Source organism: Littorina saxatilis, linkage group LG10 (genome assembly GCF_037325665.1).
Source record: "Littorina saxatilis isolate snail1 linkage group LG10, US_GU_Lsax_2.0, whole genome shotgun sequence".
Classification (NCBI taxonomy): Eukaryota; Metazoa; Mollusca; class Gastropoda; order Littorinimorpha; family Littorinidae; genus Littorina; species Littorina saxatilis.
Window position 1 is genome coordinate 7,515,304 of NC_090254.1, and position 23,488 is coordinate 7,538,791.

Genomic DNA, 23,488 nt, shown 5'->3' on the forward strand with positions numbered 1-23,488 from the left:
ACCAAAAGTAATAATACAACTTACAGAAGATATTTATAGAAATGCATACCAATAAAATAACAAAAAGTACATTTTATAACAAGTTGGTTTAAATCGATGAAGCAGCAATAAGATGAACACAGACAAACACACGCTAACACGCATACATAAACTCTCTACGTACATGAATTCAAGTGGCAGGCACAATTACAGCATATTTGCAAGAACGTTTTCCTCCTATCCAAGTTAAAGCAATTTACGGACAGAAGGACTCTGGAAATGTTCCACCATGCTCATGTAATGCCTCACATCAATTATGTTTCGACGCTCTGGGATGGCAGCAGTGATGTCCACTTGAAAAAGTTAGACTCTCTCTATCGTCGCTCGGCTAAACTCATTGTAAGTCATTTAAGCTCTTAAAGTCATTAAAAAGTTTTAAAAAAATGTGTCAAAAAACACTTAATGTCTGAGTAGTTTAACGCGTTTTGATTTACCACACTTAGTATTACGCCAAAGATATGCTGTGCATCGTATATTCTGAACATATTTTTGTTGTACTATTGCTACATGTTCGATTGCTACCAGCTTGTACTTATAATTACTTGCATAGTATGCATTTGATTTTATGAATAACCACATATGTATGCTCTTCATGCCTCATCATCATCATCATCATCATCATCATCATCATCATCATCATCATCATCATCATCATCATCATCATCATCATCATCATCGTCATCTTTATCATCACGTGCTGAAGTTTTCTGACCTCCTTTTGTTGGTAAACTTTTTAACTTTTTAATTTTTAATTTTTCAATTTTATCATTGTGTGTCTGTGCGTCCCAAGGACATATTGTAAGAAAAGGCGTTGCCTTAAATCTGAATCCTTGTTAAATAAATAAAGTTCAATAAATAAAGTTCAACTCTCTCTCTCTCTCTCTCTCTCTCTCTCTCTCTCTCTCTCTCTCTCTCTCTCTCTCTCTCTCTCTTACACACACACACACACACACACACACACACACACACACACACACACATACACACACACTCACAAACATACACACACACACACATACACACACTCACACGCACACACACCCACACACACACACACACACACACACACATGGTATCAATTATTCTCTGCATCCGTCCCGTTGCCCCTGTGAACAAGGTCCAACACAAGACATCTTCCTTCCTGTATCGTCACTCATTAAATAGTTACAGCTACCACATACTTAAAGGCACAGTCCTTCCCTCAACAACAGTTCTGTTCACCATCACAGATCTCACCAAGATTTTACATAGGATCAGATCATCCCACTACATTTCGACACAACCAAAATGTATGACTGCTTCGTGCGGAATATTATAAAGACTTGATGTCTTATACGCTACTAAATGTTTCTGCACAGAAAGCAGGTATTTTGACTGTTGGTATGTGTTAATGTGGATGAATGACCTTTTGTCATGCAAAAGGCTTTCTAGAAGTGAGGGAATTAATCGAATCGTTTTCACAAAAAGGAGTGCATGTGCCTTTACAGGTACCTTATCCTTGTCGACAGTGTAAGTAACGACCATGGTAAGGCCTGGCGCTCACCTATGTAACTTCAGCAGGACAGACGACGCACTGCGGATTATCCCAGTCCGCTACACGTTGCGTGAAAGGAAAACAGGCCAAGTACTCGTCATAACCCCTATCGCAGCATCAATAATATGCAGTGCGTCCATCGTCTGTGCCGCTGAAACTGCGCACGTAATACTACTATATTCTCCCGTTAACTGCTACAGATCTGTGCACGCTTTTACATCGGAGATAGGTTTCTTCTCACTTATACGCATACATTCATCAAAAGTCAACAGTTCCATTGCTTTCTGTACGGAGTGGACTGTTTTAAAATCGTATTTGTTTGTATTTATTTTTTTAATTTTTGCTGAATTAAGTTATACAAATTAATTTTGCGAACAATTCTCGGTCTGTACAGAAAGTAACGTAACAATAGACTGTTGGTATATGTGTCCATGTGAAATAATCCTCTTATCCCTGGTAAGAGTCTGGATGGATCTACTATGATTTACAAGTTCGTGATTTTGCTAAAGTTTGTTTTGAATTTGAAGACAAACGTTCAGAATCATTGTTAAACTTGCTCTCAGAAAGCATTAAGCTTCTGCCACAGTTTCTGCTGCTGGTAATGAGTATGCTGTTGGGGATAGGCGCTCTACAGCCTCTATATATAATTTACATATTTAGAATCGAACACTTATTGTGTTCCAACTACAACGACATTTACAACTACGGGCCAAAGTGAACATCAAAGGGAACTAACCCTTTTCGTTAAATATAAAGTAGTAAGAAGCAATTTTGGAGATGTTTTCTGGCAAATATAAGTTTGAGAAGTCGAAGTGACATTGGCTGTGTTGTGATTCGGACTCACCTGCAAACTCACCTGCAAAAAGTCTCTGTAGCTATGCTAATTAATGAAACCAATGTAAATAGGAGAACGGTTGCTGATGGCCAATATTCTTGTGTTAGAGTCACTATTCTGTCCTACCAATTATTGTGTTTGTGCCGGCAACCGTCTAAAATGCTGGCAGACGAATTTAGAAAGTGAAAAATACTGTATATGTAGTCTATAGCAAACGCAAACAAGTTTCGCCCACCCCAGAGGCAAACACGTAGGAGGACGTAAAAAACCCAAATCGTGGAGAATTATCAGTGTGCAACGATTACCAAAACGACACAAGTTTACAATTTGTTCAATATGTGAACGTTAAACACTCGTTGTAAGCTATCCCTGGTTATAAATGACACATCGGATTGTGAGGTTTATTGACAGATTTAAGACCGTTTTTTAAGCTTCTGTTATTACCAAAAAACCAACAGCCGGGGTGTTGTCTGTGCAGAAAATGATTGTTGATGAACTATTTTCTTAACGGACACTAGCAGTAAGTTGCAGAATATGATTGTTGATGAACTATTTTCTTAACGGACACTAGCAGCAAGTTGCAGAATATGATTGTTGATGAACTATTTTCTTAACGGACACTAGCAGCAAGTTGCAGAATATGATTGTTGATGAACTATTTTCTTAACGGACACTAGCAGCAAGTTGCAGAATATGATTGTTGATGAACTATTTTCTTAACGGACACTAGCAGCAAGTTGCAGAATATGATTGTTGATGAACTATTTTCTTAACGGACACTTGCAGCAAGTTGCAGAATATGATTGTTGATGAACTATTTTCTTAACGGACACTAGCAGCAAGTTGCAGAATATGATTGTTGATGAACTATTTTCTTAACGGACACTAGCAGCAAGTTGCAGAATATGATTGTTGATGAACTATTTTCTTAACGGACACTAGCAGCAAGTTGCAGAATTTGATTGTTGATGAACTATTTTCTTAACGGACACTAGCAGCAAGTTGCAGAATATGATTGTTGATGAACTATTTTCTTAATTACACAGAAAGCAGTCAGAAATCAGTCAGAATTAGGCAATCAGAAAGCAGTAAGAAAGCAGTCAGAAGGCAGTCAGAAGGCAGTCAGAAAGCAGTCAGAAAGCAGTCAGAAGGCAGTCAGAAGGCAGTCAGAAGGCAGTCAGAAAGCAGTCAGAAAGCAGTCAGAAAGCAGTCAGAAGGCAGTCAGAAAGCAGTCAGAAGGCAGTCAGAAAGCAGTCAGAAGGCAGTCAGAAGGCAGTCAGAAAGCAGTCAGAAGGCAGTCAGAAAGCAGTCAGAAAGCAGTCAGAAAGCAGTCAGAAGGCAGTCAGAAGGCAGTCAGAAGGCAGTCAGAAGGCAGTCAGAAGGCAGTCAGAAAGCAGTCAGAAAGCAGTCAGAAGGCAGTCAGAAAGCAGTCAGAAGGCAGTCAGAAGGCAGTCAGAAAGCAATCAGAAAGCAATCAGAAAGCAGTCAGAAGGCAGTCAGAAAGCAGTCAGAAGGCAGTCAGAAAGCAGTCAGAAGGCTGTCAGAAGGCAGTCAGAAAGCAGTCAGAAGGCAGTCAGAAAGCAGTCAGAAAGCAGTCAGAAAGCAGTCAGAAAGCAGTCAGAAAGCAGTCAGAAAGCAGTCAGAAGGCAGTCAGAAAGCAGTCAGAAGGCAGTCAGAAAGCAGTCAGAAAGCAGTCAGAAGGCAGTCAGAAAGCAGTCAGAAAGCAGTCAGAAGGCAGTCAGAAGGCAGTCAGAAAGCAGTCAGAAAGCAGTCAGAAGGCAGTCAGAAAGCAGTCAGAAAGCAGTCAGAAAGCAGTCAGAAGGCAGTCAGAAAGCAGTCAGAAAGCAGTCAGAAAGCAGTCAGAAAGCAGTCAGAAGGCAGTCAGAAAGCAGTCAGAAAGCAGTCAGAAGGCAGTCAGAAAGCAGTCAGAAAGCAGTCAGAAGGCAGTCAGAAGGCAGTCAGAAAGCAGTCAGAAAGCAGTCAGAAGGCAGTCAGAAAGCAGTCAGAAAGCAGTCAGAAAGCAGTCAGAAAGCAGTCAGAAGGCAGTCAGAAAGCAGTCAGAAAGCAGTCAGAAAGCAGTCAGAAAGCAATCAGAAAGCAGTCAGAAAGCAGTCAGAAGGCAGTCAGAAAGCAGTCAGAAAGCAGTCAGAAAGCAATCAGAAGGCAGTCAGAAAGCAGTCAGAAAGCAGTCAGAAGGCAGTCAGAAAGCAGTCAGAAGGCAGTCAGAAGGCAGTCAGAAGGCAGTCAGAAAGCAGTCAGAAAGCAGTCAGAAGGCAGTCAGAAAGCAGTCAGAAAGCAGTCAGAAGGCAGTCAGAAAGCAGTCAGAAAGCAGTCAGAAGGCAGTCAGAAAGCAGTCAGAAGGCAGTCAGAAAGCAGTCAGAAAGCAATCAGAAAGCAGTCAGAAAGCAGTCAGAAGGCAGTCAGAAAGCAGTCAGAAGGCAGTCAGAAAGCAGTCAGAAGGCAGTCAGAAAGCAGTCAGAAGGCAGTCAGAAGGCAATCAGAAAGCAGTCAGAAGGCAATCAGAAAGCAGTCAGAAAGCAGTCAGAAGGCAGTCAGAAGGCAGTCAGAAGGCAGTCAGAAGGCAGTCAGAAAGCAGTCAGAAAGCAGTCAGAAGGCAGTCAGAAAGCAGTCAGAAGGCAGTCAGAAAGCAGTCAGAAGGCAGTCAGAAAGCAGTCAGAAAGCAGTCAGAAGGCAGTCAGAAAGCAGTCAGAAAGCAGTCAGAAGGCAGTCAGAAAGCAGTCAGAAGGCAGTCAGAAAGCAGTCAGAAAGCAGTCAGAAGGCAGTCAGAAAGCAGTCAGAAGGCAGTCAGAAAGCAGTCAGAAGGCAGTCAGAAGGCAGTCAGAAGGCAGTCAGAAGGCAGTCAGAAAGCAGTCAGAAAGCAGTCAGAAAGCAGTCAGAAGGCAGTCAGAAGGCAGTCAGAAGGCAGTCAGAAAGCAGTCAGAAAGCAGTCAGAAGGCAGTCAGAAAGCAGTCAGAAAGCAGTCAGAAGGCAGTCAGAAAGCAGTCAGAAAGCAGTCAGAAAGCAGTCAGAAAGCAGTCAGAAAGCAGTCAGAAGGCAGTCAGAAGGCAGTCAGAAAGCAGTCAGAAAGCAGTCAGAAGGCAGTCAGAAAGCAGTCAGAAGGCAGTCAGAAAGCAGTCAGAAAGCAGTCAGAAAGCAGTCAGAAGGCAGTCAGAAGGCAGTCAGAAAGCAGTCAGAAGGCAGTCAGAAAGCAGTCAGAAAGCAGTCAGAAGGCAGTCAGAAAGCAGTCAGAAAGCAGTCAGAAAGCAGTCAGAAGGCAGTCAGAAAGCAATCAGAAAGCAGTCAGAAAGCAGTCAGAAAGCAGTCAGAAAGCAGTCAGAAGGCAGTCAGAAAGCAGTCAGAAGGCAGTCAGAAAGCAGTCAGAAGGCAGTCAGAAAGCAGTCAGAAAGCAGTCAGAAGGCAGTCAGAAAGCAGTCAGAAAGCAGTCAGAAAGCAGTCAGAAAGCAGTCAGAAGGCAGTCAGAAAGCAGTCAGAAAGCAGTCAGAAAGCAGTCAGAAAGCAGTCAGAAAGCAGTCAGAAAGCAGTCAGAAAGCAGTCAGAAGGCAGTCAGAAGGCAGTCAGAAAGCAATCAGAAGGCAGTCAGAAGGCAGTCAGAAGGCAGTCAGAAGGCAGTCAGAAAGCAGTCAGAAGGCAGTCAGAAAGCAGTCAGAAAGCAGTCAGAAAGCAGTCAGAAGGCAGTCAGAAAGCAGTCAGAAAGCAGTCAGAAGGCAGTCAGAAAGCAGTCAGAAGGCAGTCAGAAAGCAGTCAGAAGGCAGTCAGAAGGCAGTCAGAAGGCAGTCAGAAAGCAGTCAGAAGGCAGTCAGAAAGCAGTCAGAAGGCAGTCAGAAAGCAGTCAGAAAGCAGTCAGAAAGCAGTCAGAAAGCAGTCAGAAGGCAGTCAGAAAGCAGTCAGAAGGCAGTCAGAAAGCAGTCAGAAGGCAGTCAGAAGGCAGTCAGAAAGCAGTCAGAAGGCAGTCAGAAAGCAGTCAGAAGGCAGTCAGAAAGCAGTCAGAAGGCAATCAGAAAGCAGTCAGAAAGCAGTCAGAAAGCAGTCAGAAAGCAGTCAGAAGGCAGTCAGAAGGCAGTCAGAAAGCAGTCAGAAGGCAGTCAGAAGGCAGTCAGAAAGCAGTCAGAAAGCAGTCAGAAAGCAGTCAGAAGGCAGTCAGAAAGCAGTCAGAAGGCAGTCAGAAGGCAGTCAGAAGGCAGTCAGAAGGCAGTCAGAAGGCAGTCAGAAGGCAGTCAGAAAGCAGTCAGAAAGCAGTCAGAAAGCAGTCAGAAAGCAATCAGAAAGCAGTCAGAAGGCAGTCAGAAAGCAGTCAGAAGGCAGTCAGAAAGCAGTCAGAAGGCAGTCAGAAGGCAGTCAGAAAGCAGTCAGAAGGCAGTCAGAAAGCAGTCAGAAAGCAATCAGAAAGCAGTCAGAAAGCAGTCAGAAGGCAGTCAGAAGGCAGTCAGAAAGCAGTCAGAAAGCAGTCAGAAAGCAGTCAGAAAGCAGTCAGAAAGCAGTCAGAAAGCAGTCAGAAGGCAGTCAGAAAGCAGTCAGAAAGCAGTCAGAAAGCAGTCAGAAGGCAGTCAGAAAGCAGTCAGAAAGCAGTCAGAAGGCAGTCAGAAGGCAGTCAGAAAGCAGTCAGAAGGCAGTCAGAAGGCAGTCAGAAAGCAGTCAGAAAGCAGTCAGAAGGCAGTCAGAAGGCAGTCAGAAAGCAGTCAGAAGGCAGTCAGAAAGCAGTCAGAAAGCAGTCAGAAAGCAGTCAGAAGGCAGTCAGAAAGCAGTCAGAAAGCAGTCAGAAAGCAGTCAGAAAGCAGTCAGAAGGCAGTCAGAAAGCAGTCAGAAGGCAGTCAGAAAGCAGTCAGAAGGCAGTCAGAAAGCAGTCAGAAGGCAGTCAGAAGGCAGTCAGAAGGCAGTCAGAAAGCAGTCAGAAAGCAGTCAGAAAGCAGTCAGAAAGCAGTCAGAAAGCAGTCAGAAAGCAGTCAGAAGGCAGTCAGAAAGCAGTCAGAAAGCAGTCAGAAGGCAGTCAGAAGGCAGTCAGAAGGCAGTCAGAAAGCAGTCAGAAAGCAGTCAGAAAGCAGTCAGAAGGCAGTCAGAAAGCAGTCAGAAAGCAGTCAGAAGGCAGTCAGAAAGCAGTCAGAAGGCAGTCAGAAGGCAGTCAGAAGGCAGTCAGAAGGCAGTCAGAAAGCAGTCAGAAAGCAATCAGAAGGCAGTCAGAAAGCAGTCAGAAGGCAGTCAGAAAGCAGTCAGAAAGCAGTCAGAAAGCAGTCAGAAAGCAGTCAGAAGGCAGTCAGAAAGCAGTCAGAAGGCAGTCAGAAAGCAGTCAGAAGGCAGTCAGAAAGCAGTCAGAAGGCAGTCAGAAGGCAGTCAGAAGGCAGTCAGAAAGCAGTCAGAAAGCAGTCAGAAAGCAGTCAGAAAGCAGTCAGAAGGCAGTCAGAAGGCAGTCAGAAAGCAGTCAGAAAGCAGTCAGAAGGCAGTCAGAAGGCAGTCAGAAAGCAGTCATAAAGCAGTCAGAAAGCAGTCAGAAGGCAGTCAGAAAGCAGTCAGAAAGCAGTCAGAAGGCAGTCAGAAAACAATCAGAAAGCAGTCAGAAGGCAGTCAGAAAGCAGTCAGAAAGCAGTCAGAAGGCAGTCAGAAAACAATCAGAAAGCAGTCAGAAGGCAGTCAGAAAGCAGTCAGAAAGCAGTCAGAAGGCAGTCAGAAAACAATCAGAAAGCAGTCAGAAGGCAGTCAGAAAGCAGTCAGAAAGCAGTCAGAAGGCAGTCAGAAGGCAGTCAGAAGGCAGTCAGAAGGCAGTCAGAAAGCAGTCAGAAGGCAGTCAGAAAGCAGTCAGAAAGCAGTCAGAAGGCAGTCAGAAAGCAGTCAGAAGGCAGTCAGAAAGCAGTCAGAAGGCAGTCAGAAGGCAGTCAGAAAGCAGTCATAAAGCAGTCAGAAGGCAGTCAGAAGGCAGTCAGAAGGCAGTCAGAAAGCAGTCAGAAAGCAGTCAGAAAGCAGTCAGAAGGCAGTCAGAAGGCAGTCAGAAGGCAGTCAGAAGGCAGTCAGAAGGCAGTCAGAAAGCAGTCAGAAAGCAGTCAGAAGGCAGTCAGAAAACAGTCAGAAGGCAGTCAGAAGGCAGTCAGAAAGCAGTCAGAAAGCAGTCAGAAGGCAGTCAGAAGGCAGTCAGAAAGCAGTCAGAAAGCAGTCAGAAGGCAGTCAGAAGGCAGTCAGAAAGCAGTCAGAAGGCAGTCAGAAGGCAGTCAGAAAGCAGTCAGAAAGCAGTCAGAAGGCAGTCAGAAGGCAGTCAGAAAGCAGTCAGAAGGCAGTCAGAAGGCAGTCAGAAGGCAGTCAGAAAGCAGTCAGAAGGCAGTCAGAAAGCAGTCAGAAAGCAGTCAGAAAGCAGTCAGAAGGCAGTCAGAAGGCAGTCAGAAAGCAGTCAGAAAGCAGTCAGAAGGCAGTCAGAAGGCAGTCAGAAAGCAGTCAGAAAGCAGTCAGAAGGCAGTCAGAAGGCAGTCAGAAAGCAGTCAGAAAGCAGTCAGAAGGCAGTCAGAAGGCAGTCAGAAAGCAGTCAGAAGGCAGTCAGAAGGCAGTCAGAAGGCAGTCAGAAAGCAGTCAGAAGGCAGTCAGAAAGCAGTCAGAAAGCAGTCAGAAAGCAGTCAGAAGGCAGTCAGAAAGCAGTCAGAAAGCAGTCAGAAGGCAGTCAGAAAGCAGTCAGAAGGCAGTCAGAAGGCAGTCAGAAAGCAGTCAGAAGGCAGTCAGAAAGCAGTCAGAAAGCAGTCAGAAAGCAGTCAGAAAGCAGTCAGAAAGCAGTCAGAAAGCAGTCAGAAGGCAGTCAGAAAGCAGTCAGAAAGCAGTCAGAAAGCAGTCAGAAAGCAGTCAGAAAGCAGTCAGAAAGCAGTCAGAAGGCAGTCAGAAAGCAGTCAGAAAGCAGTCAGAAGGCAGTCAGAAAGCAGTCAGAAGGCAGTCAGAAAGCAGTCAGAAGGCAGTCAGAAAGCAGTCAGAAAGCAGTCAGAAGGCAGTCAGAAAGCAGTCAGAAGGCAGTCAGAAGGCAGTCAGAAGGCAGTCAGAAGGCAGTCAGAAGGCAGTCAGAAGGCAGTCAGAAAGCAGTCAGAAGGCAGTCAGAAAGCAGTCAGAAAGCAGTCAGAAGGCAGTCAGAAAGCAGTCAGAAAGCAGTCAGAAGGCAGTCAGAAAGCAGTCAGAAGGCAGTCAGAAGGCAGTCAGAAGGCAGTCAGAAGGCAGTCAGAAAGCAGTCAGAAAGCAGTCAGAAGGCAGTCAGAAAGCAGTCAGAAGGCAGTCAGAAAGCAGTCAGAAGGCAGTCAGAAAGCAGTCAGAAGGCAGTCAGAAGGCAGTCAGAAGGCAGTCAGAAAGCAGTCAGAAAGCAGTCAGAAGGCAGTCAGAAAGCAGTCAGAAGGCAGTCAGAAAGCAGTCAGAAGGCAGTCAGAAAGCAGTCAGAAGGCAGTCAGAAGGCAGTCAGAAGGCAGTCAGAAAGCAGTCAGAAAGCAGTCAGAAGGCAGTCAGAAAGCAGTCAGAAGGCAGTCAGAAGGCAGTCAGAAGGCAGTCAGAAGGCAGTCAGAAGGCAGTCAGAAAGCCGTCAGAAAGCAGTCAGAAGGCAGTCAGAAAGCGGTCAGAAGGCAGTCAGAAAGCAGTCAGAAGGCAGTCAGAAAGCAGTCAGAAGGCAGTCAGAAAGCAGTCAGAAAGCAGTCAGAAGGCAGTCAGAAAGCAGTCAGAAGGCAGTCAGAAAGCAGTCAGAAAGCAGTCAGAAGGCAGTCAGAAAGCAGTCAGAAAGCAGTCAGAAGGCAGTCAGAAGGCAGTCAGAAGGCAGTCAGAAGGCAGTCAGAAAGCAGTCAGAAAGCAGTCAGAAAGCAGTCAGAAAGCAGTCAGAAGGCAGTCAGAAAGCAGTCAGAAGGCAGTCAGAAAAGTCAGGGTGTTTAACTTAGGTATATGTTCACGATAAGGGATTGTCTTATACACAATGCAAAAACCTTGCCAGTTGTGACGAGAAGGTGGGTCGAATCTTCACACGGGAAAGACTGTGTCTTTCGCGAACAGTTTGCCGATAAGTGTTACACTTGTCTTTCCCTTCATTTCTTAAACATGACTGCAGTGATTGTAATTATCATCTTCGTGAATTATCGATTTCATAGATCTGAGCTCCCGCTGCAGGTATGAATGCAGAAAAGATCAAAGCAACAATTCTTTTGTTTGTTAAAAATAAGTTTTTTGTATGTGTTTGAAAGAACGTGTTCATGAGCACTTTCACTGATAGTTATCATTCTGCATGTGTGTGTGTTTAACAATTGTGTATAATTATAACACTTAAAACGTTTGTTTGAGCCAAAGGAGGATGAGAGAGTAGAATTCTGGCCAACAAACAATAGGACGAAGAGAGATTAAAGGCAGAGGCCTTTCCCGTGTGATTAAAATCTTAGAATTAGTGGTCGAGCGTTCTATTTTTCTAATCTGAATGCTGTGTTTGGTAGTCATTTCAGACCGTGCTATTCTCCAAAACACACACACACACACACACACACACACACACACATACACACACATACACATACACACACACACATACACACACACACACATACACACGAGAAGGGGTGTGCCTTTTAACAACACGGTCACCAGACATAATAGGCTACAAGACATTTCAACAAGCGAGCAGTAAACCAGTGTGATAGACAAACTGGAAGACAGATGTGCTTTTTGTGTTGCGCGATTGCTGAACTTGCGAACTGAAAAGGCTTGAAATAAGTTGGGGTGTTTTTTTCTCACGTTATTGTCCCACCATGTTACAACTGACCTAAAAGCAATCTTTCTTTCTTTATTTGGTGTTTAACGTCGTTTTCAACCGTTCAAGGTTATATCGCGACGGACCTAAAAGCAATGCATTATCTGGTTTTAGAACTTAATTTTATACAGCAGGTGTGATTTTCAAATCCATCATATTTCCATGCTTCCTTAACAAAACCCCCTTAAAAAAATCAATCTTTAGCAAAGAATATTTTTCTCTGCTGGTATCATTTTGTTCGAAAACAAAAAAATGTTTGTACACGAAATTGGATTTTATGCAGGAGGAGACCAGGCAATATTGAATATATTCTGTCAGATTGATTTTTTACTGTCCGATTCGAATAGATTTTGTTTGCACAAATGATTACACTATTTGCTGTAAGATTTGTTTGGGTTTGTTTTATAATTGGATGCCTCAGATGCAATATTTTTTTTCTTTGAAGACTTGTCTGCCGCATGAAACTTGAAACGTAAGCAAATGTTGCCATGCATAGATGCAAAGATACGATAGGATTAAAAATGAATTGCAAAGCAAGCAATATTGGAAAACAAATACAATCTTTGTACGTCTGTCTGTTTGTCTGTCTGCCTGTCTGTCTGTCTGTCTGTCTGTCTGTCTTTTACTCTTTGTCTTTCTTCCTATCTATGTCTCTGTATGTTAGTTTTTGTGTGTCAGCCTGTGTCTGTCTGTCTGTCTGTCTGTCTGGGCAAGAGCAAGTTGGGTTCTGGAAAGTTGGTCTTGTTAGTACTTGACCGACAGGGCAAATGAAAAATAAGGCGTGGTGTCGAACCCTGATAACCATTGGCATACATCTCGTTACTGGTGCCAAATGCCGCCCTCAGTCTCTGTTAGCAGTGACAAACCTGGATATCTTTTTCATTTCTTGCTTCATTACACAGGCATTACAAGACCGTTTCTGCAATTAGCGTGAGAAGATACCGCAAAGCCAAGACAAATATGGCCTTCTCCGGCCCGGAAACTGTGTCACAACCTGCATGTGAAGATGCCGAAGTCTGTAAGAAGCTTGGAAGCAATATGTATATGTGTGGTGATTTTTTTTAGCTCTAGATGACTTTACCGATGTGTCAGGGTTTAAATCTGGTGTCATTATAAGGCACAAAAAAAATAGGTCTGTTTACGGTAACCCGACCGACCATATTTTTTACGCGCGACCCTAGACTTTTTTTTGGCATTTGGGGGGAAAATTTTTTTTTTTTTTTTTTTTTTGTGCAAAATAACGTAAAAATAGGGTTTTTTGGAAAAAAACAAAACAAAAAAAAAATCCCGACCTACCGACCCTATTTTTTTGGCCTATGTTACCGTAAACAGACCTATTTTTTTGTGCCTAAAGTTACCTTAGCTTCCTGCCCGTGTAAACACTCATATGAATAGACACATTCCGGAAATAACTAAAATGGGGTTTTATGGTGTGATGGAGAGTTGCTTGTACTTGAAAGCTCTGAGACAAACTACAGGTGACATTGTATACCGATCACCAACGAGTGGCGTGCATCCACAAGTGGCTGGCGATATGTTCATTGAGGGTATAGCGGTATTACCAGCTATTGTGTTTTCAGCGTAGCAATAGGGCCCGATATTTAGACGAGACAAGTATAATGCCGATGAACACGTGGGGGAATTCGGGGGCTGTGATTGGATGGTCTCTTCCGATCATCAAAGCATAATGCTACGGAAGTCGGCCATTTTTCTCAATATCCAAAAGCATATTGTCAATAACAAAGACGCATGGTTCCGGTTTCTTCCACGTGTATAAAGTACACGCATACCTCGCCAGGTTTGTTTCTGTGACAAGTCGACAGACGATGCCATTTGCTTTTTGTGTGTTTTTGTTGTTGCTTAATGTACATGACATACATTACGTGTAAAATCCAGTTCTTTAACAGGCAACAAACCGTGCACATTTCCAGAAGCTCCAATCTGAAGCGACCTATCTCTGATTCTAGCAGACGATCTCTCCAATGTTTAACACAAAATCAGCAAACTCTCCTGTCACATAGAACGTCCATTGTATAGTGCAATGTTGAAATGAAGTTACCGGTCTGAAACATTTAGTCGTTTCTTCTGAGACAATCCTTGTTCTCTTATCATGTACAGATTTACCGCAGTCTTCACCACGCGAATTCCCAACAGAAGTCAGACTTTCGAACATACAATATACGCAGGCAAGCATGATACGTCATGACGTCATATGATTCCTAGCATATTGACGTAATGCTAAACATCCGGTTATCTCGAGTTTTCTCCGTAATACATGTCCGTGGGTTTTTCAATGTTCGGTTATTTCCGTGGCTTCATGCGGAAAGGGAACCGTCGTCTGCAATCAACGACATGGACCATTCTGGTACTTGTTGCTGACAAAAACATGATTTTAACACAGAATTTAATGTCAGAATAGCTATATAAACGCTATTGTGTTTTCATCGTAGCAATAGGGTCCGATATTGCTACGCTGAAAACACAATAGCTGTTAATATTGAGCAGACAGTGCAAAAAACACAGATCGCAGTGCTAGCCGATATTGCAACAGACAATTAGTCACAATTGTCATAGAGCTAATTCGGAAGTGTCCATCGCAGCAACATGTTTGATACAGATGGAGATTCAAACTTTTCTCTACTGCAATAATCGATATATACAAACTCTGACTAGACGGGTGCAATAGCCCATAGTTTATAAGACGCTGGCCTCCCATGCGGAAGGTCGAGTGTTCGAATCTTGGCCGCGCCTGGTGGGCTAAGGGTGGATATTTGTCCGATCTCCTAGGTTTACTTACGTGCATACCTGCTAGTGCCTTAATTATCCCCATTCGTGTGTACACGCAAGCACAAAACCAAGTGCGCATGGAAAATATCCTGTAATCCATGTCAGAGTTCGGTGGGTTATAGAAACACAAAAATAGCCAGCATGCTTCCTTCGAAAGCGGCGTATGGCTGCCTTAATGGCGGGATAAAAACGGCCATACATGTAAAAACCCACTCGTGCAAAAACACGAGTGTACATGGGAGTTTCAGCCCACGAAAGCAGAAGAAGAAGAAACCCTAACTGACTGTTACAAAAATGATTTATCATTCGTAAGGCTATTGCAGCCACAGCCTTTATGTTCAAACAGTTTATCATTGTTTGTAAAACATTTTGGCATCATTGCCTATACACACTAAATTTCCAAAGCAAAGTTGCCCAGTGGAACAACCTTCAGATTTTAACAGGAATGTATTGTAAACCGTCGACATGGCGTGATTACAATAATTGGTAGAGAGAACAAGAATGGTTATTGATTTTTAGATTGTAAGACTCTACTGATATTTTCTTTTCCCTTAATAATAAAGTGTATTTATATTGCGCCTATCCCTTACAAAAAACAAAAATATTTGGCTCTAAGCGCATTACAACATGTGAAGGACTTGGTACAATCAAGTCTGACAAATACAACAGCACAATATACAGTCGGTCTCTTAGGTAAAAGCAGCTTCGACAGTTAAACACTTCTACTAAAAGATCCTCTAACAATGCATACTGCTTTACAAACATGTTAAAGAACATCGAGTTAATAGGAATTAAAAAAGGTTCTTATAATAAAACTATCTAGCGAACGACGAAGAAGAAGAAGAATAAAACTATCAATGTCAATGTATAACAAGTCATTCAACGTAAATGGCCAAAGAACAACAATAAAACAATGGTGATAAAACAGTTATACTCAATGGCTAATAACGAGGCAGAGTTAAATAGTATCGACACAAGATTAAAACAAAACATATTTCTGGAGACGAATTAACAACAATAAAGCAATGGTGATAAAACAGTTTTACTCAATGGCTAATAGCGAGGCAGAATTAAATAGTATCGACACAAGATTTAAACTAAACATATTCCTGGAGACGCATTTAATAATTATACATGTATCAAATAATCAATGTACGAAATACAGCCCTCGCAAGCAACCCGCCCCCAGCCGGCCCACAGCGCGATACGATGGCAAGTGACCCCTCTCCTCAATGTGGCAAATACTGAACAGTGCACACAACCAATTTCTCGCATATACTCGTGTCGCTCACTCGCACACGCACACAAACACACACACGGACAACATCGAATCACTCGCACAGGCTAGGGGTTGAAGTATTCCCGGAAGAGGTGTGTTTTTAGAGAGGACTTGAAGGAAGGGAGAGAGGTAGAAAGGCGGACAGACATGGGCAGAGAGTTCCAAATAGAGGGAGCTGTGTAGGTAAAGGCGCGCTTGCCGAAAGCGTTCAGTTTGACGCGTGGGACAACAAGGTGCCCTGCGTCAGCGGATCTGAGGTTGCGTGTGGGGACGTGTGGCTTTAAGAGCGAAGACAGGTAAGAAGGGGCAGAGTCTTGAAGGCTACGGTAACACAGGGTAGCTATTTTATATGTTATGCGTGCTTTGATTGGTAGCCAGTGAAGGGTCATGAGGAGAGGGGTGACATCGTCGCGCTTGCGCTTGCGCAGCACAAGACGTGCTGCATTGTTCATGATGCGCTGTAGGCGGTCTAGCTTGGCGTCTGGGAGGCCGGCTAGGAGCGAGTTGCAGTAATCCAGTCTCGACAAAATAAAAGCCGAAACCAGTGTCTTGGTTGCGTCGAGGGAAAGAAGGTGTCTGATTTGGCTAATCCTCCGCATTTCAAGAAAGGCGGTTCTGCAGAGTGAGTTGATGTGGGCGTCCATTGACAGGTTACTGTCAAGGTGGACACCCAGGTTTTTTACTTTGGTGCTGAATGTGACTGTGGTATCAGAAAGGGTAAGACTGGATGTTTCTGAAAGAAGCTTTAACTTTGATTGTTTGCCAACTGGCATGATCTCTGTCTTATCATCATTCATCTTGAGCTTGTTGACTGTCATCCACTGTTTGATGGAATCGCTGCATGATTCTATTGACTGCACTAACTCTGTAAACTGTTTGGTGTGTGCGGATTTTTGTAGTTGAGTGTCGTCTGCGAACATGTGGTACAGGACATTGTGGTGCTTTATGACTTTGCTTAACGGCTGCATGTACATAGTGAATAACACTGGGCCTAACACAGATCCTTGTGGGACACCATACTTTAATATGGTGTCCTCGGAGTGCTTATTCTGGATCACAACAGCCTGAGTGCGTCCAGTCAGGTAGGAGCAGAACCACCCCAGAGCCGTGCCTGTTATGCCGAATGTGGTGTTCAACCTTGCCAGCAGTATATCGTGGTCAAGGGTGTCGAACGCTGCGGATAGGTCCAACAGGGCCAGAAGCGAAACAGAGCCGCTGTCACAAGCAGTGAGAAGATCATTCGCTACCTTAAGTAGGGCTGTTTCAGTGCTGTGATCTGCGCGGTAGGCGGACTGTAATGGTTCAACCATACCTGTCTTAGCGAGATGCTCTGACAATTGGGCCAAAACAACTTTTTCAAGGACTTTCGAAACAAAAGGCAAATTGGAGACAGGGCGGTAGTTCTTGAAAGTGTTGATGTCAAGGTTAGCTTTTTTCAGGAGGGGAGTGACTACTGCATGCTTAAAAGAAGGGGGTACTTGACCGGACGTGAGGGATTGATTTATGATGTCAGTAATGACATGGAGTAATTCCTCTAGACACTCATTTAATAGCTCTGAAGGAATTGGGTCGAGAATACAGGATTTGGGTGGAGCTTTTTCAATGATCTTCTTCACTTGTTCTTTAGTGACAGGAGAAAAATCGGTGAGGTGGGCGCCGTGAAATGGCGCATGCTCTGGATGCCCAGGAGCAGCATCAAGCTCGACTCGGATCTTCTCGATTTTTTCGGCAAAAAAGTCCCCAAACTTATCTGGAAGGTCATCAAGAGGGACGGAGTTTGGTAGCTTTTTATTTTGAACTTTACCGAGGAGCTGCCCTGTGATCAGAAAGAGTTCTTTGCTGGAGGTGCTGTTCTCGATTTTCTGAGAAATAAACTGGTGTCTGTTCTTATCCACCATCTCTTTGACGGCCTCTCGGTGAAAAGTAAAGATTTGCCTGTGGACCGTGAGAGCCGATTTCCTCCACTCTCTCTCAGCACGACGCCGATCTTGCTTGGCTGTGGAGACCTCCGGCGTAAGCCAAGGTGCCGAGGGTCTGTCGGTGACTGTGCGTGTGGTGAGAGGGGCGTGCTTGTCCAGAATCCGGCGCAGGTCGCTGTTGTAGCTGGACACGAGGTCATGTCTGTCTAACTGGAGTGCTCTGACGTCATCCTTCAGTGCTGCCATGTCGATCCGCTTCATGTTGCGCGAGGTGACGACTCGTCTGGCAGGGCCTGGCTTCTGAAGGTCGAAGCTGAAAGAAATGACGAAGTGGTCGGAGATCAGCATGTCCTGCACAATCAGGTCTGAGACGCCGACGTCCCCGCCGACCACCACCCAGTCAAGGGTGTGTCCACGACGATGCGTCGGCCTGTCTACCAGCTGGGACAAGTTGAGAGTGGGGAGCAGTGTTTTCAGCGTGTTAGCGTTCAAGTCCGACTGTGAATCATAATGAAGGTTGATGTCTCCGACAACTACAAGATTACAGTGCAAATTGGCGTATTCGTCTAAAAGCTCTGTGAACTCAGCCAAAAACTGCGGAGTAGATAGTTTGTTCTTTTTATTGGGGGGAGGGCGGTATACACAAAGAAATGTGAGGTCTTGATTGCAATGACGGATTTTAGTCTTGCACAGTTCGAACGAAAGAAAGTCAAACCGTTCAAGCGAAATGTCTACGCAGTCGCGCAATGAAGTGCGATAGAGCACGGCCAGACCACCACCCGCGCCAGTCAGACGTGGGCAGGAGTGGAGGTTGAAGCCCGGGGGAGTCATCGCTTGCATCAGGGGCTCGTCGCCGACCTCTCTAAACCAAGTCTCTGTTATGAAGACTAAGTCCGCTTGGCTATCGTGTATCAGGTCCGCTAGCTCGGTCGTTTTGTTGCGGCACGACTGGGCGTTCAGGTAGCACACCTTGAAGTGTTTGGAATCATCCCCCTGCTTTGTGGGGAGTGTGCGCTTGATACTAACTAGATTTGATCTGTTAATACATTTTTGGCTATGTGCCACGGCTCGTGTGCCTGTGGATGCGATAGTTTCTATTTTCATTGTCTTTGGAACGTGTGTGATGTCAGGTTGGTTTATCTTAATCATGTTGGATAGGTTACGCTTAGATTGTCTTTGATACAAGTGCATACCATCGTTAAAACACATGGTACTGTCAGGCGCCTGTGTAACACTCGTAATGACTGGAATGTGTTGCTGTCGTCTGCTACCGGCCCGTACCCCTCTCACCGTTTTTCCAGGAACTATTCCAAGCTGTCGGCACCGCTGAAGCACAACCGGAGACAACCGTAGCGACGCATAGGGTCGGGGCCCGGTGGTCAGTGCCACTGCACAACACTCAGCGACGTTCACAAGCATGGCTGTCGAGTGGACAGGCCTACTGTCACTGTCACACCGCGTCAACACAATGGCCGACAGAGAGGCCGCGGCAAACAGACACTTGTAGACGGCGATCAGCATAGCAAAAACACTCAAAACTTATATCCGATTGAAAAGGAGAAGAAGACGCAGACACCGGTCCAAACACATAGATCCTTGGATGGTTAAGAATGACTAAAATACTAGTTAATTGAACAAAGTGTGGAGACGAAGAAAAGCTGCTGGTAAGGCGCTGAACATCGCTCTCTCTAATAACAGATGGTCCAAGGAAAAGAAATATTGATTGGTATTCCCAAGGTCACTCCTCGTTATAGAGTGGTGGTAACAATTGCCATAGTCCTATTTTCATCACCAATAATCGTTTTTTGATAATCTTGCAAATGAATTCCAATACCTTCACTGTACTAACGTGGTGCTGTTGGTAGACCGAGTCGAGTTTTAGACATGTATGTATACGTGTGTCGACCTTCGTGTAACACTTAAACAGTCTTTTATTTCCGTTCCTAGAGTTCTTTCCCTTCTTTGCGTGTTTACCCTCCATTTTCTTTTCAAAACTTGTTCGTTCCGTGTTGCGTCTGCTTTGTGTTGCCTTTTGTGTTTGCTTTTTTTCCCTGATGAAGCTTTTATAAGCGAAAATTTGTTTCGTCTTGTGCTGTTCTTGTATCGGTGAGTACAGAAATCCTTTGTTTTTATATTTAGTCAAGTTTTGACTAAATATTTTAACATCGAGGGGGAATCGAAACGAGGGTCGTGGTGTATGTGCGTGCGTGTGTGTGTGTGTGTGTGTGTGTGTGTGTGTGTGTGTGTGTCTGTGTGTGTGTGTAGAGCGATTCAGATATAACTACTGGACCGATCTTTATGAAATTTGACATGAGAGTTCCTGGGTATGAAATCCCCGAACGTTTTTTTCATTTTTTTGATAAATGTCTTTGATGACGTCATATCCGGCTTTTCGTGAAAGTTGAGGCGGCACTGTCACGCCCTCATTTTTCAACCAAATTGGTTGAAATTTTGGTCAAGTAATCTTCGACAAAGCCCGGACTTCGGTATTGCATTTCAGCTTGGTGGCTTAAAAATTAATTAATGACTTTGGTCATTAAAAATCTGAAAATTGTAAAAAAAAATAAAAATTTATAAAACGATCCAAATTTACGTTTATTTTATTCTCCATCATTTGCTGATTCCAAAAACATATAAATATGTTATATTCGGATTAAAAACAAGCTCTGAAAATTAAATATACAAAAATGATTATCAAAATTAAATTGTCGAAATCAATTTAAAAACACTTTCATCTTATTCCTTGTCGGTTCCTGATTCCAAAAACATATAGATATGATATGTTTGGATTAAAAACACGCTCAGAAAGTTAAAACAAAGAGAGGTACAGAAAAGCGTGCTATCCTTCTTAGCGCAACTACTACCCCGCTCTTCTTGTCAATTTCACTGCCTTTGCCATGAGCGGTGGACTGACGATGCTACGAGTATACGGTCTTGCTGAAAATGGCATTGCGTTCAGTTTCATTCTGTGAGTTCGACAGCTACTTGACTAAATATTGTATTTTCGCCTTACGCGACTTGTTTAAACTTTAAACAGTGTTGGATAAAGCAAAGAAAGAACTTACTCGTTCGTCAGAGAACACTTTCCATAAAGATATATAGGTTCAGGTAAAATCACAGCATGTATTCATCAACGATTACGTGACACTAAACTGAGGAAAAAGAACATGTTTTTGTATAACGGTCTTCCTTGATGGAGTTCGCGTTAACTGGTCTTTTGTGAGCCTCTTAATGGATAACATCCAAACCTTCTTCCTCTTACATAAAATGCTTGATTTTCTCCGATTAAAAGCAAAAGCTAAAGTATATTGATCTTGCTAAACAAAAGGCCATACTTGATCGGTCGGTTGCAGGTAGCAAGCACGGATCCCAGACTCATGTTTAAATGTCACCATATCTGTCAAGTGCAGTCGCATACATCATTGCTAAGACAAGTCTTCACGCGGTCAGGCTAGACCCCAACCTTACAGTGTTTCTACCAACGTCAACCAACCACGAATAGTTCTCGTATTTGCATAAACACGTTACGAGCTTCAAATTCCACAATACAGAAGACGGATGGTTTCTTTGTGAGGTATTCGCCCTCCTTTCGTCTCCCCACTTCAAAGAACGGAGCCAAGCAAGTCTTACTACAGGCAGGTTGTATAGTGTTGTATGCCGGCGTCTAAGCTCTTGAGACACCCTGAAGTGATTTATTTTTTTTATTTATTTATTTTTTTTACTTCAGTTGCATGCAGGCTGCTTCATTCATTACTTTTTAGCCCCTCTTTTTTACGGGCAGGGGGCATTATCAAGTCCAACATTGTATTATCATATATATATGATGTGTACACTACAATGGGGTGTGCACGTTAAAGACCCCACGATTGACAAAAGGGTCACTCCTGGCAAAATTGTATAGGCATAGAATGATAAAAAAAATGTCCACCAAAATACCCGTGTGACTTGGAATAATAGGCCGTGAAAAGTAGGATATGCGCCGAAATGGCTGCGATCTGCTGGTCGATGTGAATGCGTGATGTATTGTGTAAAAAATTCCATCTCACACGGCATAAATAGATCCCTGCGCCTTGAGTCCGAGTCTGGAGATACGCGCGCGATATAAGACTTCATATAATAATATATATATAAACACTCCTATACAAAACATATTTCTTACAATTACAAACAAGGAAGATAATGTACAATCCTCATCGTATTAACTATTCCGCTCACTATCTCAGATCTGGCCAGGCTTTTAATATGAGGTAACCCCCTCCGTCTCCCCACTCAGACACATACCCAAAAGACAGGAGATTGGGTGCTTTAACCGTGCGGAATTGCTCATTTTTGTATGACTTAATTTCCCAGATTGACATCAGTCGCGATTTTGAAATTATTTCATGAACAAAATCCCACTCTGCACAGAAAACATTATATGGCTTTTGATTTTTGGTATGAGTCCAAACGGTGATGGCCTTATTTTATATAAAAACCAAACCAGATCTGAGATGGTGAGACAAATCGTTTAAACGGGAGGGAGTGTGCGTTTAATCACGAGCTGCCAGTCGTGTCGCCGTTGGTATCTCATCCCTTAACCCACCAGGCGAAGCCGGGGTTCGAACCAAGAACTTTCCAGTTTAGAGGATGGCGTCCTTGTCACTAGGCAACTGCGCACGTCCTGACGCCAAGCACAAACTTCAGACGATATGCACGACTATGAAACAGGGCCCAGGAACGAAACTCAGAAAAACCAAAGAAATTGTGAGCGACAGATTGCGACCCAAAGGACAGACCTTTTATCACCCTTCATTACACTGGGAACGTGTCGCACGCTAATTCCTGCACGCTACACTACCATAGATAAACGGGTAGCCTTTCTTTTAGTGCCCGGGTGTTTTGAAGTCATTTATTCCCTGGATACCCGATAGGATTTGGGTTGATTCCTGCCGCTGGTTGATGGATAGGCCAGGAGGGAGTGATCGGGCGATGACTACATTGTAGTATTTTGATTGCCTACTCTAGCAGGCGGTGCGAACGAGCAAAGAAAAACATATCACGCCTGGAGAGAAAACAGGGAAGAAATCGTTAAAGACGCGTGCAACAAAAAAAAGCTGGTTAGGGTGTGGACTGATCTGAATCTGATTCCAATAGTTGCAGGTTTGTCTTGGAGGTTGCGTAATTCGTTTTTGTCCCTGTGCTATGAAATTGAGCGATTTATTTTGGAGTATAACGTTGCACGTGGGATCGTGTGTGTGATGCACTGAAGAGGGAGAGAGGGGGGAGGAGAGAAGGGAAAGAGAGAGAGAGGGGTGAGAGAGGGAGGGGGAAGTGAGAGAGAGAGAGAAAACGAGAGAGAAAACGAGAGAGAAAAAGAGAGAGAAAAAGAGAGAGAGACTCACACACACACACACACACATACACACACACACACACACACACACACACACACACAGACAAACAGACAGAAACATAGATAAAGAAATACAGACATAGATAGTTCAGTTGTTCATTGAAAGGCCTTGCCCCCCCCCCTCCCCTCTCCCTGCCATTGAGTGACACAGAAAGATAGACAGAGAAGCAGCGATGGATACACTTTAGACAGTAAGACAGGGAGAGAGAAAGCTGTCGAATTAACATGCCACTCTCTGATCGCAGATAATAAACTCAATCAAATTATGACCACACTCTTTAAATAGATATGCATTGAGAAACGATTTTTCTCCAAAACACACAATGGAATTGATCGTAAATACCTGAGCTCCGAAAAATGTCTCTGTATACCTTGTTACACAAGACCAAGTGCGCACGGAAAAGATCCTGTAATCCATGTCAGAGTTCAGTAGGTTATAGAAACGCAAAAAATACCCAGCATGCTTCCCCCGATAGCGGCGTATACCTGCCTGAATGGCGGGGCAAAAACGGTCATACATGTAGAAACTCACTCGGGCAATAACATGAGTGAACGTGGGAGTTTCAGCCCATGAACGAAGAAGAAGAGAAGAAGAATACCTTGTTTTAAAGACCTGCGCGTCGAAAGAGAACAAAAAGACATGTTCTCCATCTGTCTATTTGAGGGATGTATCTGATTTCTGGAGAGTCCTTTAGTTCGTTTGTGTTTTATCAGACAGACATATTCGGGGCGCTCAGTCATGCTAAACTTTGGGGGAAGCAGGGAAGTAGACAGCACATTTGCATGTACAAGGGGAAGGAACGCAAGGCGAGACAAAATTACATTACTTTAGAAAGTGCACTTATCCGTCTGCGAATCCGGGTAGTGGAATTGTTGTTATGCCTACATTCTGTTTGTGCTTTATTTCTATAATACAAAGATGTATTCGTACTTACTCTTCCAACCCTCCCTTAA